Consider the following 17,551-nt stretch of genomic DNA (forward strand, 5'->3'; position numbering starts at 1 on the left):
ATGTTCTCCACACTACAGCCTCTGTGAGGATGATGGCAGTCCTAGTCCAAAATCTCTTGGGAGTCACAAGGGTGGTAAGGCTTCCTGACAGAGGCAGCGTGGTCCCCTTTGTACAAGACAGCAAACCCCTTTGTTGTTTTTTATTGTTTAGTCACGTCCAACTCTTCTTGACCCCATGGACCAGAGCCCGCCAGGCTCTCCTGTCTTCCACTGCCTCCTGGAATTGGGTCAAATACATGTTGATCGCTTTGCTGACACCGTCCAACCATCTTTTCCTCTGTCATCCCCTTCTCCTCTTGCCTTCACATTTTCCCAACATCAGAGTCTTTTCCAGGGAGTCTTCTCTTCTCATGAGATGGCCAAAGTATTGGAGCCTCAGCTTCAGGTTCTGTCCTTCCAGTGAGCACTCAGGGTTGATTTCCTGCAAAATGGATAGATTTGTTCTCCTTGCAGTCCAGGGAACTCTCAAGTCTCCTCCAGCACTGCAAACCCCCCCCCCCAAATAAATGTGCATAGGATTTTAGCCCATATGTATATCTCTACTCAGAAGGAAACCCTACAGAGTTGTTTGGCTCATTCTTAGGTATATATTTATTACTATTTATTGAAAATATTTTGATCCTGCCTTTCTCTTTTAAAAGAACCCAAGGATTGCAATAGGATTGCAACCTAAGAATTCAGCTGCATTTCTTGCTTACTCAGGAGTAAGTCACTAACCTATTAAATGGAGCTTAACCTTGCATTTAAGGTATTGATTTACCTCCATTTAAACTGATTTCAAAAGTTCCTGGGCTACAAATTTTGGTAATCTTTCACCTTTGATTATTCTGGCTAGCGCTGGTGGGCATTGCAGATAAAAGGAACTATATCTGAAGTAACTCAGTTGTCCCTTCATATAAACAAATCTTAGTTAAAGCTACATTGAAGGGGAAAGTGTTCATATTTAACCTGGTACAGAAGAGGGAAAACAAGTTGGTTGAGGGACACCAGCAAGAAGTGCCCAGTCTCTTGTGTGACGCAACCTGTTTGAACTCCAAGAAAAAGCCCTAAAGCTAATCTTAAAATACAACCAGGATTTTATCAAAATTTGACTTGTGTACCTTTTATTTTTCCAAAGTCCCACTGAGCTCAATGGGATTTATTCTCTCATAAATACTAAAGGATTGTATTTTTTTTTTAATTAGCAGTTTTGCTGAGAAATGTAATTAACCATGATGTGGGTAAAATGTGCGGTGAAATTATGGCTTCCATTGGATAATATTACCTTTTCTTTTTTTTTTTTTTTAACTGGTGCTGGTGACCTGGCTTTTAACACAGCCCAGGCCACAGATGGAGTTTTGTTCTGTTTATTTCTCTCCCTCACAGCCACAAAAGTGTCATTTGCCAAAAAATGGGAATAGGCATGACTGCTATACCAGCAGGTGGCTAAAGAAGTGGATTTTGACCTATGAAAATGGGCAGTGAAATAAATCCGCTAGTGCCCCAATATTTTATCTTTTCCCCACTCCCCATTAATTTGCCAAGATGCTAAACAAAAACAAAAAACAACACCTAACAATACAGGAGGTTTTAAGAGACAAAAAAACCCCGCTATTTATGTAAACAGGGTGAGGGTTAGAAGAGAAGGCATAGATCTCAAAGGGCCAGCAATAGGCATGTGAAGCCTCTGGACTTCAGGAGATTAGCTACCCCTACTTTAAGGTTTCTTGAGAGTCCCCTGGACTGCACAGAGAACAAACCTATCAATTCTAAAGGAATTCAACCCTGAGTGCTCACTGGAGGGTCAGATCCTGAAGCTGAGGCTCGAATACTTTGGTCATCTCATGAGAAGACTCCTTGGAAAAGACCTTGATGTTGGGAAACTGTGAAGTCAAGAGGAGAAGGGGACGACAGAGGATGAGATGGCTGGACAGTGTCTGCGAAGTAACCAACATGAATTTGACACAACTCTGGGAGGCAGTGGAGGATAGGAGGGCCTGGCGTGCTCTGGTTCGTGGGGTCACGAAGAGTCGGACACGACTGAACGAACAACTTTAAGGTTTGGGTCAAAAAAAATTGACCTTTTTTCTCTGCAGACAGTTTGCTGTGTGCATTGTATGATGACAGATAAGAGGAATATGCAATACAAAATTAAAATGGGGTCACGTTTGTCTCTAAAACCGTCAAAAGTGCAACCAGCGTTTAACAGGCAGAAAGGTTTGAGTGTAGCTCTTTGTAGCCTATGTGCCGAATGTATTCATGTAGGTGTTGCCTTAGGCCAAGTCAAGCCAGCCGTCTTACCTTCCTCAGTGTCATCTGCCCCAAATGTCAGCAGCTGTCCAAGGTTCCAGCCCACCTTCTCTCACAGCACTGCTTGTCTGGAGAGGCCAACAACTAAAGCCGAGGCCTACTGCACAGCCAGTCCCAAAATGGGTATCTCATGCGTTTGGTACAAAATGCTCCCAATGCGACTACGAAGTCATATAAAAACAATATAATTTGGTCTATAAAAAGCAGTAACGAGCAGACACACAAAGTCAGGTCAATCAATACTAAATAAATAAGGCAAAGCTTTTTAAAAAAACCCTCACAGTAGCTTAAAGGACTAGAAAACTGCATTTCTCCAAAAAACTAAAAGATTTAATAGGCTCAGCAGGAGAAATTGGGGGGTGGTAAGTCTGATCTGGCTCCGATGATGCATACCTTAGTTGTTAGAGTTTTAAAACCTCACATGATTTCTGTAGTAGGTGTGGCTGGAAGGGAACTTTCTGGGCTAAGGGGACTGTCAATTTATCTGTTACTAACCAATCATTTCTTCCTACTTCTGCCACTCTACTGTGTGCTTCATTTTTCCTCTCATTTCTCAGTTGATGTCCAGTGTTGGTTGTTTGCTGTTGATCTGTTCGCAACTGTAAGAAACATTTCTATCCTTTCTCCTACAAATGTCTCGGAGTGTATCATTGAGACCTTAAGTTCCAGTTAATGAGAAAGGAGTGGACTATACAGGGAACTTGTAACTCTATTCCTTTGTGAGTCTCTGGACATCTGTTGTTGTTGTTTAGTCGTTTAGTCGTGACCGACTCTTTGTGACCCCATGGACCAGAGCACGCCAGGCCCTCCTGTCTTCCACTGCCTGCCAGAATTTGGTCAGATTCATGTTGGTAGCTTCGAAGACACTGTCCAACTATCTCATCCTCTGTCATCCCTTTCTCCTCTTGCCTTCACACTTTCCCAGCATCAGGGTCTTTTCCAGGGAGTCTTCTCTTCTCATGAGATGGCCAAAGTATTGGAGCCTCAGCTTCAGGATCTGTCCTTCCAGTGAGCACTCAGGGTTGATATATTTGATATACATTAAAACCTGTTTCTGTAAAAACTGTTTCAGTAAAACCTAGCCTGGCGTGCTCTAGTCCATGGGGTCACGAAGAGTCGGACACGACTAAATGACTAAACAACAACAACAAAAACCTGTTTCACCGTTCTAGCTACAGAAATGTATGAGTGCTGTGGTCTGGATAAGTTTCTTATGTTTGAAGTCTTGAAACTGGCATAGACATGTGATAAAGGTAAGAAGCTTTTCCTAACTTACTTTTTTTTCTTTTTCAAATAGATGATTAGCAAGTGAAGCCTCTACTGAATTTCTTCAGCTTGTTGCCATAAGATGTTCAGCACAAATCCTGCAAACTGGGTTACATTTGAAGATGAGCCCGTCTTCCAGTCCCCTCAGAAGGCAGAATTTGTAACTCTATTCCTTTGTGAGTCTCTGGACATCTGTTGTTGTTGTTTAGTCGTTTAGTCATGTCCGACTCTTCGTGACCCCATGGACCAGAGCACGCCAGGCCCTCCTGTCTTCCACTCCCTCTCGGAGTTGGATCAAATTCATGTTGGTAGCTTCAATGACACTGTCCAGCCATCTCATCCCCTTCTCCTCTTGCCTTCACACTTTCCAAACATCAGGGTCTTTTCCAGGGAGTCTTCTCTTCTCATCAAGATGTCCTACTGGACATTCAAAGCTCTGCAACATTAGTTCCATCCTCCTTGGATGGATGTGGAGCAAGAAGCTCCACAGAGTTAGACAGAGAACAGAAAATCCTTCTTACAACAGCCTCAGTGCACAACTAAAACTGCTGGTTTTGACCTAAAAAGCCTGAAATAATTTGGGTCCAGGATATCTGAGGAACCGTATCTCTTCATATCAATCTTCCCAAGTTTTAAGATCTTCTGACAAGGCCTGTTCTCTCCGTCTCACCATCCTCACAAGGCCTGCTTGGTGCAGGCATTTTTCAAAGCACAAAGACTTTTCCGTGGCTGCATCCCAGCTGTGGAACTGCCTCCCATGGGAAACCAAGCTGGCCCCTTCCCTGCTACCCATCTGCTGACCTGCGAAGACTTTTCTTTTCATAGAGGCTTCCAATGTGAAAACTGCTGCTGAGGAAGAGATTTTAAGAAGGGCTTTGTCTTTTTATCTTTTCAAATGGTTTTAAAGGGATTTTACACTGTCTCTTTTCACCATTAGGATAGCTGGCTGGGTAGCTCAGTGGTTTGGGTATTTGCCTGCAGAGCCAGAGATTGGGATTTCAGTCCTGCCTTGTGACTCTTTTAAGTAGAGTCCCGGCCTGTGTGTAACCTTGGGCCAGCTGCACAGACCCAGGGTGTCCCACAAAAGAAGGGAAGGGTAAACCACTTGAGTGTACCTAGAAAACCTTGGAAATGGTTGCTGTAAGTCAGAACTGACTTGATGGCACATCCTCATCCTCATTCGTTTTTAATAGTATGGTTTATTATATTTGCAACTGTTTCAATATTCATGTTTTTGAATGACTTGTAGTCCACCTTCAGTCCCGCTATAAGGAGAAAGACTGAGTAGAAACGAAATAAACCAGTGAGTCTTCACTTGGCATCAAAAAGAAATCGATAAACTCCTGCTAGAATGTTTGGAACACTCTTTTTTTAAAAAAAATTGATTACACAATGCTTTTGTTAAGAGTGTTCCAGCCTGTCCTTAAGGAGGACCAATCTGTCCCAGACTGATCTAGGTTTGAAGCCTGCAGTTTATTTGAAATGATTAGGATCAGTACAAATAAACACGGTTTTCTTGCTGTGCAAGAAACCTGAACTCCTTTCTTGCTGTGCAATCGCATAAAAACCTAAACTCCTCTTAGTTCCTAACGGTGGCCACAGACAAAACCGAGGAAGCTGAACTGAAGACACGAGAAGTGCTACTGTTCACAGTATGGGTCAGACTCTGAAAATAATGCTTGCAGAGATGAGATCGATCTAGCTGACACAACAGGCTTGAGGAAACCACAACCCTTAGGTGTTATTAAGCACAATTCCCACCATAACTGATAGTTGGCTCTCCTGATTAGGACTGATTCTAGCAATAGCTAGAAGGGCACTGTTACATACAGCACTGATGTTACCTGTCTGTCATGGGTTTGGAGGGAAAGTTCCATCCTATGGGGAGTGGAAGGCGGGACATCAGGAGGAGGGGCTGTACTGTATAAATATGTGATGCCTGTGTGGTGAGAGGGAGACACTGAGAGACACTGTGAGACACTGGGAGGTGACGAAGCAGCAGCTGGGAAGAAGAAGCTGTTGTGGGAGTCTGTGTGTCAGACAGGGTACTTCTGTGTGTCAGAGTACCAACCTGATAGGTTCAGGTGTCTGTTGGTTAGCCAGAACTGATAGGTTCAGGGTCTGTGCTTCAAGTTAAGGGTTCTGTGTGAACCAAACTGTGTGTATGTATGAATGAGAATAAGCCACGTTACTTTATCCTATTCACCTGATTGTTTATTTTTCCCTGTGTGTATTTAAATAAACCTTATTCTTTTTATTGTTTAAAAATCCATCCCTGGTCTGTGTGACTTCTTACAGGGAATGGTTGGTGGCAGCTTAGTGAAAGTGTGGCAGATCCCAGTAGGTCTGGGTTTGTCACATTGATTGGTGTCCAGCGTGTGGGATACGACTGGTCCAGTTGTCCAGTGGTCCAGCAAAGCCTTGGCAAGTGTGCCTAGAGCAAGGGGGGTCTAGTCAGGGACAGTCTGAGGCGCGTAGGTAATCTTCTAGGTGTACCTCACGGGGAGGTGCGCTAGTAGAAGAACGTGCCAACTGGGGAGACTTAGATTAAGGTGCTCTGAGGCAGCCTAGTTTTGGCGGGAAAAAGCTGAGGCAAAACTGCGTAGTAACAGCGAGCTAGCTTGCCAGCTGAGAGGCCCAGCAGAGGGGGGTAGGCTCTGACTCGATACTGTTGCAAGTTAGTGCTGAAGAACAGCAGCAATCTCTAGGGAGAGCTGGTTCTGAGGCAAGAAGGAAAAAAGTGGTCGTTTTATTTTGTGGCTTGACTTTTAAAGCAGCCTGTTCTGAGGGGGGATTATGCCCTTGACTCGAAGCCAGATGGCAGAAATGAGTGAAGTGAAAGACCCCCAGATTGACCAAGGTTCTGAGGATGAATTTGGCTCAGTGCAAGGTGACAGCACAGGAGAGCAGAACCCAGAACTTAGAAAAATGCTCATAGCCCAACAGCATGAACTGAGGATGAGGCAATTTGAAGTGGAGGAAAGGGAAAGAGAAAGGCAGAGGCAATTTGAAATAGAGAGATTGGAAAGAGAAGAAAGATTAGAGAGAGAGAGAATGGAGAGGGAGGAAAGATTGGAGAGAGAGAAAATGGCGTTTGAATTAAAAAAATTGGAACTGATGAACCAGAACAATAATAACAATAGGAATTCTGAGGGAGGCCAACTGTCTAAGGCTGACCTGAAGAAATTCCCTGTGTACCACAAGGGAGATTGTCCTGAGGTGTTCTTTTCCTTAGTGGAAAGAGCGTTTGTGGACTTCTCAGTGAGGGAAACTGAGAAGATGACCATCATGCGATCTTTAATCAGTGGTAGCCTGGCTGAGGTCTATGCTGAGATGCCTGAGGAACTGATGAAAGATTTTGCAGAGTTTAAAAAACTGGTGTTTGCCAGACATGGGATAAATGCAGAGCAGCTGAGACAAAGATTCCGGTCCCTCACCAAGAAACCAGAACAGACTTTTACCCAAGTGGGGGCCCAATTGGTGAGGCTGCTTGAGAAGTGGCTATCTCAGGAGGGGACAGAGACCTATGAGCAGCTGAAAGACTTGATAGCACTGGAACAGTTCTATTCAGTCCTGCATGGGGAATTGAAATTCCAGGTGAGGGAAAGGAAACCGAAATCTGTGGCAGCAGCCGCAGAGATCGCAGATTTTATTTCCCAAATAAGAAAGCCCTTGGGTGAGGGGAAATCTGTAGGTAAACCCAAAGAAACCTACAGCAAGTACTCTCAGGGACCAGGGAAAAGCCAGCAAGGGGGAGGGGCCCATGGTGAAGGGAAGCCCTCAGACATGAAACTAAGACCTCAGATTTTGGAGGGAAAACCAAAACAAGATGAGAGAGAATCAAAATACACCAGAAAATGTTATTTCTGTCAGGGAAAGGGTCATCTAATCTCAGAGTGTGAGAAATTAAAGCAGCTAAAAGGAATGGTGCCTCAGAATTCTAGTGGGACCAAGCCAAAAGCTGTGTTCTGTGTCCAGAAAGAGCAAGGCTCAGTCTCACTGAGGGAGCCTGTTGCCATGGCTACTCAGTCTGGAACAGCTACCGCTGCTGATCAGGCTGAGGAAAATGGTCCTCTTGTGGAGGTAAAGCGCTGCTTGCTGATAAAAACAGATTCTCAGTTGTTTGAGACAGCAGGGGTGGACGTAGGAATACTTGACCGTCAGTATAGGGGGCTGCGGGACACTTGTTCCCAGGTAACCCTGTGCCATCCAGATATTATTCCTCGGGAGTTTATAATCCCAAATGAGAGCATGAAGGTGGCAGGGATTGAGGGGCAGGTAATCTCTCTGCCAGTAGCAGAGGTACCTGTCAACTTTCAAGGCTGGAGGGGAGATTGGCGGCTAGCGATTTCATCGACTCTGCCAGCAGCCGTGCTCGTGGGAAATGACCTGGCTGAACATGTGAAACGGGTGCTAGTGATTACACGCTCACAAGCCACCACAGGGACAGTTCAGGGGGGTAATGATGAGCCAGAGACGGAAGCAGAGGGGAGTTCAGAAGCTGTGGTGGAAACCTTAACCACAGACAGCAGATTTGGACAGGAGCAAAAGGCAGACGCCACTCTCCAAAAGTGTTTTGAACAGGTGACTGACGCCCAGCTAACACCTGAAACCCCAGTGAGATTTCTGGAGAAAAAGGGGATTTTATATAGAGAAACCCTGAGGAATATCTCAAAAGGGGGAGATGGGATCAGAAGTCAGCTGGTGGTACCTGAAAAGTATCGCCCCATGATCTTACAAAGGGGTCACTCTGACATGTCTGCTGCACACTTAGGGGTGAAAGGGCCCCTTGATTTGATCAAACAAAATTGGGAGCAGATCACCCAGGATGACCCACAAGACGTTGTGACATACATAGACACCTTGATGAATGACCTAAGGAGAAATCTAGAGCTGGCAGCAGAAAACCTGCAAGCCCAGAAGGTCAGACAGAAAACATGGTATGACCACAAAGCTAGAGAGAGGCACTTTGACCCAGGGGAGGAAGTGCTTTGGCTTAGGCCCTGCAGAGAGAACAAACTGCAGCTCAAATGGGCAGGACCATATAGGGTCATTTCCAAGATGTCAGACCTGAACTACCTAATAGAGCAGGAGGAGAACCAAGCAAGGAGGGTGGTTCATGTGAATGCCCTAAAACCCTACTACAGAGGGGAACAGAGGGTTCTATTTGCGATAAAAGCAGCTGAGAGTGAGGAAGCGGAATTACCCTTCTGGGAGGGTAGAGGGGAAGTAAAATACAACCCAGAGGAGGTAAAGATCAGTCCTGCACTCACCCAAGACCAGCAGCAAGAACTAAAAATGCTGCTTAGTAAATATCAACAGGTGTTTTCCAACAAGCCGGGGATAGTGAAGGGAGTGATGCATCGGATCCACACAGGGGATGCACCCCCGCAGGCAGTATCCCCATACCGAGTAACGGGACCCTATAGGGACAAGGTGCGGAAGGAGCTGGACGAGATGCTGAGGGAGAACATAATCGTCCCCTCTTCTAGTCCTTGGTCCTCTCCGATAGTCCTTGTGGACAAGCCTGATGGGAGCATTAGGTTTTGTGTTGATTACAGGAAATTAAACCGTGTAACCACTCCTGATGCCTACCCAATGCCCAGGCTAGACAACCTGATTGAAACCATAGGGGGTTGTCGGTTCATCTCATCATTGGACCTGGTAAAGGGATATTGGCAATTAAGAATTGATCCCAGGGATCAAGAAAAGACTGCCTTTTGCAGCCCTTTTGGTCTCTATGAGTTTCGAGTCCTGAGCTTTGGTCTCAGAAATGCACCAGCCACATTCCAAAGGCTGATGGACCAGACCTTGGCAGGGCTCAGTGACTTTACAGTGGCCTACATTGACGACATAGGGATCTTCAGTAATACCTGGGAAGATCACCTGATACACCTGGAGTTAGTGCTGCAGAGGTTAAGTGCAGCAGGGCTAACAGTAAAGGCCAGCAAGTGTCAGCTGGGTAGCCCAGAAATAAAATACTTGGGTCACATGGTAGGGGGAGGAATGATAAAACCCCTGGAGGCCAAAATAGAAGCAGTTCGTGATTGGCCTAGACCCAACACCAAGAAAAAAGTCAAATCATTTCTTGGGTTGGTGGGCTACTACAGAAAGTTCATCCCGAGGTTTAGCGAGATTGCGGCTCCGCTGACCGATCTGACGAGGAAGAAGGCTGATGACCGCATCCCGTGGACCAGCGACTGTGAGGCGGCGTTCCAGAGGTTGAAGGAGGCGTTAATCAACTATCCTGTCCTGCGTGCTCCAGACTTCGACCGGGAGTTCATAATCTACACCGATGCGTCTAACAGCGGCGTAGGAGCAGTTCTGTGCCAGGAGGATGAGAATGGTGACCAGCATCCAGTGTCCTACCTGAGTAGGAAACTTCAAAAAGGTGAGAGACATTTGGCAACCGTGGAGAAGGAGTGTTTGGCCATAGTCTACGCGATCCAGAAGGCCAAGCCTTACATCTGGGGAAGACATTTTATTCTGTGTACTGACCATTCACCATTGCAATGGTTAAAGACAATGAAAACCCACAATAGCAAACTTATGAGGTGGGCTTTAAACCTACAGGACTATGACTTTGAAGTGAAAGTGGTCAGAGGGTCAGTGAACTGTGTTGCTGACGCCTTATCAAGAAGACCTGAAGAATGAAGACGGCGAAAGAACATGGACTATGTGTATATAATGATGACAAAAAGTTAAATGTACCTGGTTTTGAATTTGGTTTGTATAAATAAAGGTAAATTGATGTAATGTATATGGTAAATGTTTAAATGCTTAATTGCTATGGTTAACTTAGAATGTAAGTATAAGTAAGTATAATATAGTATGTATAACTGTTTTGTGTATTTTATTCAGGTTGTTTTTTGGTGAAAAGCACGTTAGCTTTCCCCCTACAAAACAACTTATAAAGAGGGGAGGTGTTACATACAGCACTGATGTTACCTGTCTGTCATGGGTTTGGAGGGAAAGTTCCATCCTATGGGGAGTGGAAGGCGGGACATCAGGAGGAGGGGCTGTACTGTATAAATATGTGATGCCTGTGTGGTGAGAGGGAGACACTGAGAGACACTGTGAGACACTGGGAGGTGACGAAGCAGCAGCTGGGAAGAAGAAGCTGTTGTGGGAGTCTGTGTGTCAGACAGGGTACTTCTGTGTGTCAGAGTACCAACCTGATAGGTTCAGGTGTCTGTTGGTTAGCCAGAACTGATAGGTTCAGGGTCTGTGCTTCAAGTTAAGGGTTCTGTGTGAACCAAACTGTGTGTATGTATGAATGAGAATAAGCCACGTTACTTTATCCTATTCACCTGATTGTTTATTTTTCCCTGTGTGTATTTAAATAAACCTTATTCTTTTTATTGTTTAAAAATCCATCCCTGGTCTGTGTGACTTCTTACAGGGAATGGTTGGTGGCAGCTTAGTGAAAGTGTGGCAGATCCCAGTAGGTCTGGGTTTGTCACAGGCACAGCTTCCTTACTGCTAGCAATACAAGGTATGCTTGATGTGTCTTTTGTGATGATGAGGCTGGCTAATGGGTGGCCCTCCAGATGTTGTAGCACTCTACCTTCCATTAGCTTCAAGCAGCGTGGCCAGTATTCGTAGATGAGAATTCTAGTCCTTCAACATATGAAGAGCTGTAGGTTCCCCAGCCCTGCCCTAAAGAATTTTATTTTTAAGCCCTGCTCTTTAGATGGAAAGACTCCCAGAATGGCTTGTCGATCAGTAAAATCCAAAGACAGCTCCTGCCTTCAGATTTAACAATAAAAATAATATTAAAAGATATGGGATGAAAGGAAATGGAGAGGGGTGAGCGAAAGAACCAAGACTCAGGCAACTCGGCTTAAAGTTACAGGCTTCTTAAAATGACCACCTGGGGTAGAAAGAATTTATGGAAAGGAAGAGTCAAAAGTAGCTGGTGTCCCAACAGAAACAATGGTCTTTTTATTCTATCTCACCCTCTGCTGGCTGGATAACTCAGTGTCATGGCATCTGGCTGTAGAGCCAAAGGTTGGGGATTGAATTCTCCTCTTATGCATCTCAGAAGAGGCAGCCTGTGTAGCCTTGGGCAAACTGCACAGTCCCAGGGTGCCCCCAGAAGAAGGGAATGGGAAACCACTTCTGTATATTCTCTATCCCGACAACCTAGAAAAGGGTCGCCCTAAGTCAGAATTGAGGGCATGCAGTTACTCATCTCTGCTGCATCCTGGGGTTTATTTGTGAGCAGGACTTTCTTGCTTTCCCTGGGCTGTGGTGGGGAATTTCCTTTGGGCTTTGGAAACAGACATACGCACACACCAGTTTGACCCATGATATGCAGACAGATGCATAATGTGTAGCTAGCTGGCGGAATTTCCTTCTCCGCAGTGTAGCTGATGGGGCAGTGACCAGATGGTTTTAAAGACAAGTTCATTGCAAATAGGTGCCTTCAAGGACTTTTAGTTATTAGTGGTCCATCCAAGCCAACGTTGCAAGAGTGGAGTGCTGCTGTGCAAGTTTCCAGCCATCCCATTCTGTCCCTGGAGCCTAAATGGATGCTGCCGAGCATGCTCAGTCCTCATTGGGTTGTTTTGGGGGGCCCTCACTCCTGCTTAAGGGTTTCCCCAAATATATATATATATATTTTACTTCAGCAAACTTTAGGGTTTTTCCAGGCTTGGTGATACTTACCTCTTTCTCTACAGGAGGCATCCTTTGGGCTATATGAGCATTGGCACTCATAGTCTCAACATCAGAAATCGAGAGAAAGCCATTCTCAACATACAGAGGCTGCTGAACAATATTGGATGGGAAGTAACAGCAAGTGATACCCAGTGGATGCAGAGATAGAACAGGACTCTGACGACCAGGGTTCAAATCCCTGCTCAGCCATGAAAATGCACACGGAGTGGTGGACCAGGTAAAACCGCTCCTTAAATATCTATTAAGATTGCTATAAGTTGATTCCAACTTGATGGCACACAACGACAGCAAGTGTGTGCTGTCACACTGAGTCACGGCTTGGGGCAGTGAAAGGAACAGCACATGGGATAAATCTTGATAAAATTACTTTTTTTAAAAAATGAATGGCCATGCTGGTTGGAAGATTCTGGGAGTTATAGTTTTAAAAATAACTTTTATGAGCTGTGACACTTGCTGTATTTGTAGCGGTGCTTGAACTATGTGTGCCCTGAGCATCTGTCCCATCCCAGCAAGAAGCAAACAAGCGTGTACTTCCTTTTAGAGAGAAAATGGCGGTCTCTCCTCCCCCTCCGCATATCACAACAGCATTTTCCATTCCTCCTTCTAGACTCTGGAGGTGCAATAGCACCACTTGCTGGCTGTCATGAGTGACACTTTCTGGATAAAGCATCCAGCTTGCATTCCGTTGTGGATTTATGCAGAATTAAAAAGAAGGGGCTTTAATGACAAACTTTGACAGTCCTGTCATTATCTAGTCGAGCTAACACCTCCAGATACCACCAGGCAGCAGCATCCATAACAACATGGTCAGCAGAAACCTCGCAAATAAGGCAAAAAGAAAAAGCGGTTTTCTCCTAAATCCATTCCTCATTGTAACCAAATTTGTTAAATGACACTGTCAATGTGCAGAATTCGATAGTGCTGACCTGTGCAGCTACTTATGCTTTCCAGCCAGGAAGTCTGCATGTGGAGCTACTGAAAACTGGAATTAAAAAACTTGGGGATCGTTATGATCTGTGGGAGGCCCAAGGGGGCAGGGGTTACCCATTGCCACAATGAAGCATTTCTTTCCAAACAAACCTTCGGTGGGCCGTGAAAATGTAATACAACTGGAAGGAGCCATAGCTTGAGAGAATCTCACAAGTCCATATAGGTGGCCAACAGTGTTTTGTCAGAAAGCATGCTGAGGAAATTGGCATCTTGCTGTTAACATATTCTAAGAGCCCTCTGAGATCTCCTCTTAACCATCCTTGATTCAAATTCTCAGGATCTAATGGTGGCCCAGATGCAAATACTGAAGGTGTAACAGATGGTTTCAGTCATAGATGAAATGCCTGAACACTTTCTAGAAACAAAAAATGATTGAGAAATGAGGTTTTTATCCTTTGGACATATTATGAGAAGACACCACTCAATAATACAAATAATGCTAGGAGGGAAATAATGCTAGGAAATGTTGCAGGTGGTAGGATAAGGGTAAGTTCTAACATGAGGTGGCTTGAGGCAATAAAGTCTTGAGGTGACAAGACTTTCTGGAGGTCAGTAATTCATAGGATCCTTGCTAGTAAGAAGTGACTTGGCACATAACAATAGGTCAGTGCTTCTTATTATAGAGAGATTCAGGATTCCTTTCAACTTTGTGAATCTTAGTTTTTTAAAATTTTGGTAAGTAGAGCTACTGGTGTGAATGCTTAGAGGCAGCACCTCTCAAAGAGCAATGTCTTGGGGTGTTTCATGAACTGTTATAGGCCCAGGAGGCAGGAACAAAGAACAGAAACAGTTAACTTTTTTTCTCCTATCAACAGGGGCTTTGATTTCCTCAAGGAATGAGATGATTTAGGAGTCCGTCAGAACAATATAAGGAAGTCTATAGTTTAAGGCTGTGCGGGAACAAAAGTCTGGAAGGTAGTGGAAACTATTAGTGACTGGCTGTCCTTCACTGATATGTGAAGGACAGCCAATCACAGAAGTGGACAAAACATTTGACTTTGTAGCCTCCAGAATTCAGAAAGGAATCTCCCAGCTACCACTGGGGCAGGAACAGGAATCTTGGGCAGAGCTAGGCCTAGCTAAGCTCCGAAGCTTTCCAGTTTAGGCATTTCTCAGAAGTGAGCCACATTAAGAGTAGACCTTTGGTCTAGATGGGCGGGGTAGAAATCCAATAAAATAAAAATAAATAAGTTAAGGTGTCTGTCAAGTAGAACTCTTAGAATGGAGAATTATGCAATTTGCATTCCAAAAACCTAAGGATTCTCTCTCTAATTGGTTTATATCTGCATCTTTTGCTGACTTTAATGGTTTTTCATGGATTTGCTTAATGTTAATGATTTTCTTATTGGGCCTGATTTATATACAGTGGGGTCTCGACTTACGAACAGCTCGACATACGACCGTTTCGACTTACGAACCGCTCTCATAGGATTATATGGACTCGACTTACGAACTTAGATTCGAGTTACGAACTCTTTTTCCCCCCCTTTTTTTAAAGCTAAGTCATCTTAGGTTAAAAGGAAAAAAAGAAAAAAATATCCTCCTCTAGTGGCAGAAGGCGGAATAGCAGCTTCCCATTAGTTTCTATGGACGAAAAGAGCAGATACGGATTAAATGGTTTTCAATGCATTCCTATGGGAAATGCAGATTCGACTTAAGAACTTTTCAACCTGAGAACTGCCTTGCAATACGGATTAAGTTCATAAATCGAGACCCCACTGTAATTTTATTATTCTTTAGTTAAAAGTGATTTTTACCTGTTATTCTTTTGAATGTTGTTAAGCTGCCTTGAGCACTATCTACAATTACATTTATACCCTGACTTTCTACTAAAAGATAAAAATTTACAATTAAAGGTTTACACTAAAAGTTTGCAATTAAACTAAGAAAACATCCTGGAAACTGCATGGCAACCTGGAACATGCCTTTACTTGGAAGTCAAGCAGCTGTATATACCCCAGGATGGGCAAAGTATGGCCCTAGAATGTGTGTCTCCAAAGCAGTTTTGTCAGTCTTGGAATGTCTCCCCACTTTAAAAAAAAAAGCATACAAAAAGTGATTTATATTTTTTTTGCAGAAGTGATGGCCTTGCTATGAAACAGAGAGTGGGTCCCCTTAAACCTACAAAAATAAATTAAACCAGAAGTAGATTTTTAGCAATTAGACTTTGATTTTTGCCTACTTTTTGTTAATTTGGTTACCAGGCCCTCTGAAAGCACCCACGACTGATAAAACGCCTTTGAAGAAGATGGTGGGACACAGACTTTCAACAAGGAATTTTTTTTGTCCTTGTGTTGTTGTTGTTGTTGTTGTTGTTTTGGTCCTTTTTTTTTTTGGCAGCTGAAACGCAGATGTTCTTTGGTACCGGAACCTGATTTAGAAGCTGTGGGGTGGGGAGTGGAGTTCAAGATGGGTACCTGAACTCCGTCTTCAAAATTAAGAATAGGAAAAGCATGTAAAACCAAGTTCTTTTACTATGGCCATGCTGATGGGAACTGACATCCAATAATATCTAGAGAACCGCATGTCTCCCAGCCCTGGAGCTTCCCTAGTATATTTAAACATAAAAGATAATACGCTTTACAAGCAGGTGTACATAGTAAGAAAATGGAGTGGTTCCTCCATTCACAGTGATTGCAGGTCCGCGATTTAAACATGCTGAAGGAGAAAGAGAAGGAATGGTAAAGATAGCTGTTGCTTGTGGGTTTGTGCTCATCCATTTAATTATAAGCAATTTTGGTGGGTGGGAAGGAACATCCTTTACATATAATCACAAGTTTGAACTTTAAAGAGGGAGAGGTTTAATTAATAGTGATTATACTGAGTTCCTAATTTTTAATTATTTATACTTTTCAGTGTGCTTAATAGCTGATAATGATTTATATTTAATGATAGATTTCTACCTGAAAAAAGAGCTACTTTTAAGAGAAGTAATCCATTTTTAAAAACCTTTCATGAATCATGATGGGTAACTAATGCCCTCTTCCGTTTTAAACAAGTATTGCTTTTCAAAAGAAAGGAGGGAAGGAAGCTTGTGAAGCTTTGTTCCACAAAAAATATATAACTGTATTTAAAACTGTACAGACAGCCGAGTCTGGAGCCAATCTACATTTTTATCAAATGCACACAAATGTGGAAATCCCGGATGCTGCTTCACTGCTAAAAATAGTACTATTTGCAAAGAAGAGTATAATGAGTGGAGTGAGAGGTTTTCCGTCCTGCCACTTTCTCTTGGAATTTGTCTACTATGCACTTCCATGTCAGGATTCCTGAGTCTGTACTTGCTACAAGCCTCAGAATCCTTTAAGGAGGTAAAAAGGCATCAGCCAGAAATCAGGCCTTCTTGGTGATGGCCCCCAATCCTTGGAATAAGCTTCCAGTTGAGGTATGCCAGGTGCCTTTCCTCCTGATAGTCAGGAAATTAGTGAAAACAGAATTATATAAAGCTGCATTCAATAACTTATCCCGGACTCATCATCATTTAACTTAGATTCAACAAGAGTGTTGCCTGATTTCCCCAGATGGACAACAGTAGCCTACGTTTATTGATTCACCACTTCTCTAATTCATTTCAGTAGTTTCTAATTTTGGAACTCCAGATGTTCCTGAGCTCTCAGATGACAACATGTGAATTCCAAGTCTGGGAATGGCTGAAATAAATCTTAGGCAAATTACAGAAAGAAGAAGAAATATAACCTGGAATAAAAATGTTGATAGTACATAAAAGATTATATATTAGCCAAAAAGGATCTTGAAGAGAACCCAATTAAAACAAAGCTCTAGCAGACTTTGGGGAAAGACATGTATTGCTCCTTTTTGCCCTCTAAAAGCAGTTAAAAGCTGAAGGTATCTCTTTCAAGAGAAGGAGATGCACATGCATGGGGAAATCTTATGATCCCTGATCTTTAGCTGGGTAGAGTTCATTGACCTTTTACAGGCTGTATATTGAAAAATACAGCCTGTAAAAGGTCAATGAACTCTACCCAGCCACAAGGACCAGGGATCACTGCACAAAAAAGACCAGTTAACGACACCCATCAATCACAGTAACAGATAATCTCCCCCTCCTTGTCACAACAAAACACCCTGATCACCCTATCTCCTGAAAAAAGACAAAAGCTGTTCCCACAGCCAGAAATACTCAACTATCCAACAAACAGCAACAGAGCATGGGCAGAGTTCCTACTCCAGTCCTCTGAAGATGCCGGCCACAGAGACTGGCGAAACGTCAGGAAGAACAACCTTCAGAACATAGCCAAAGAACCCGAAAAATCCACAACAACGAACACCCAGATTATTCTTTAGAATTATTTGTGCATACATG

The sequence above is a fragment of the Pogona vitticeps genome, chromosome 1 (assembly GCF_051106095.1).
Source record: "Pogona vitticeps strain Pit_001003342236 chromosome 1, PviZW2.1, whole genome shotgun sequence".
NCBI classification, from domain to species: domain Eukaryota; kingdom Metazoa; phylum Chordata; class Lepidosauria; order Squamata; family Agamidae; genus Pogona; species Pogona vitticeps.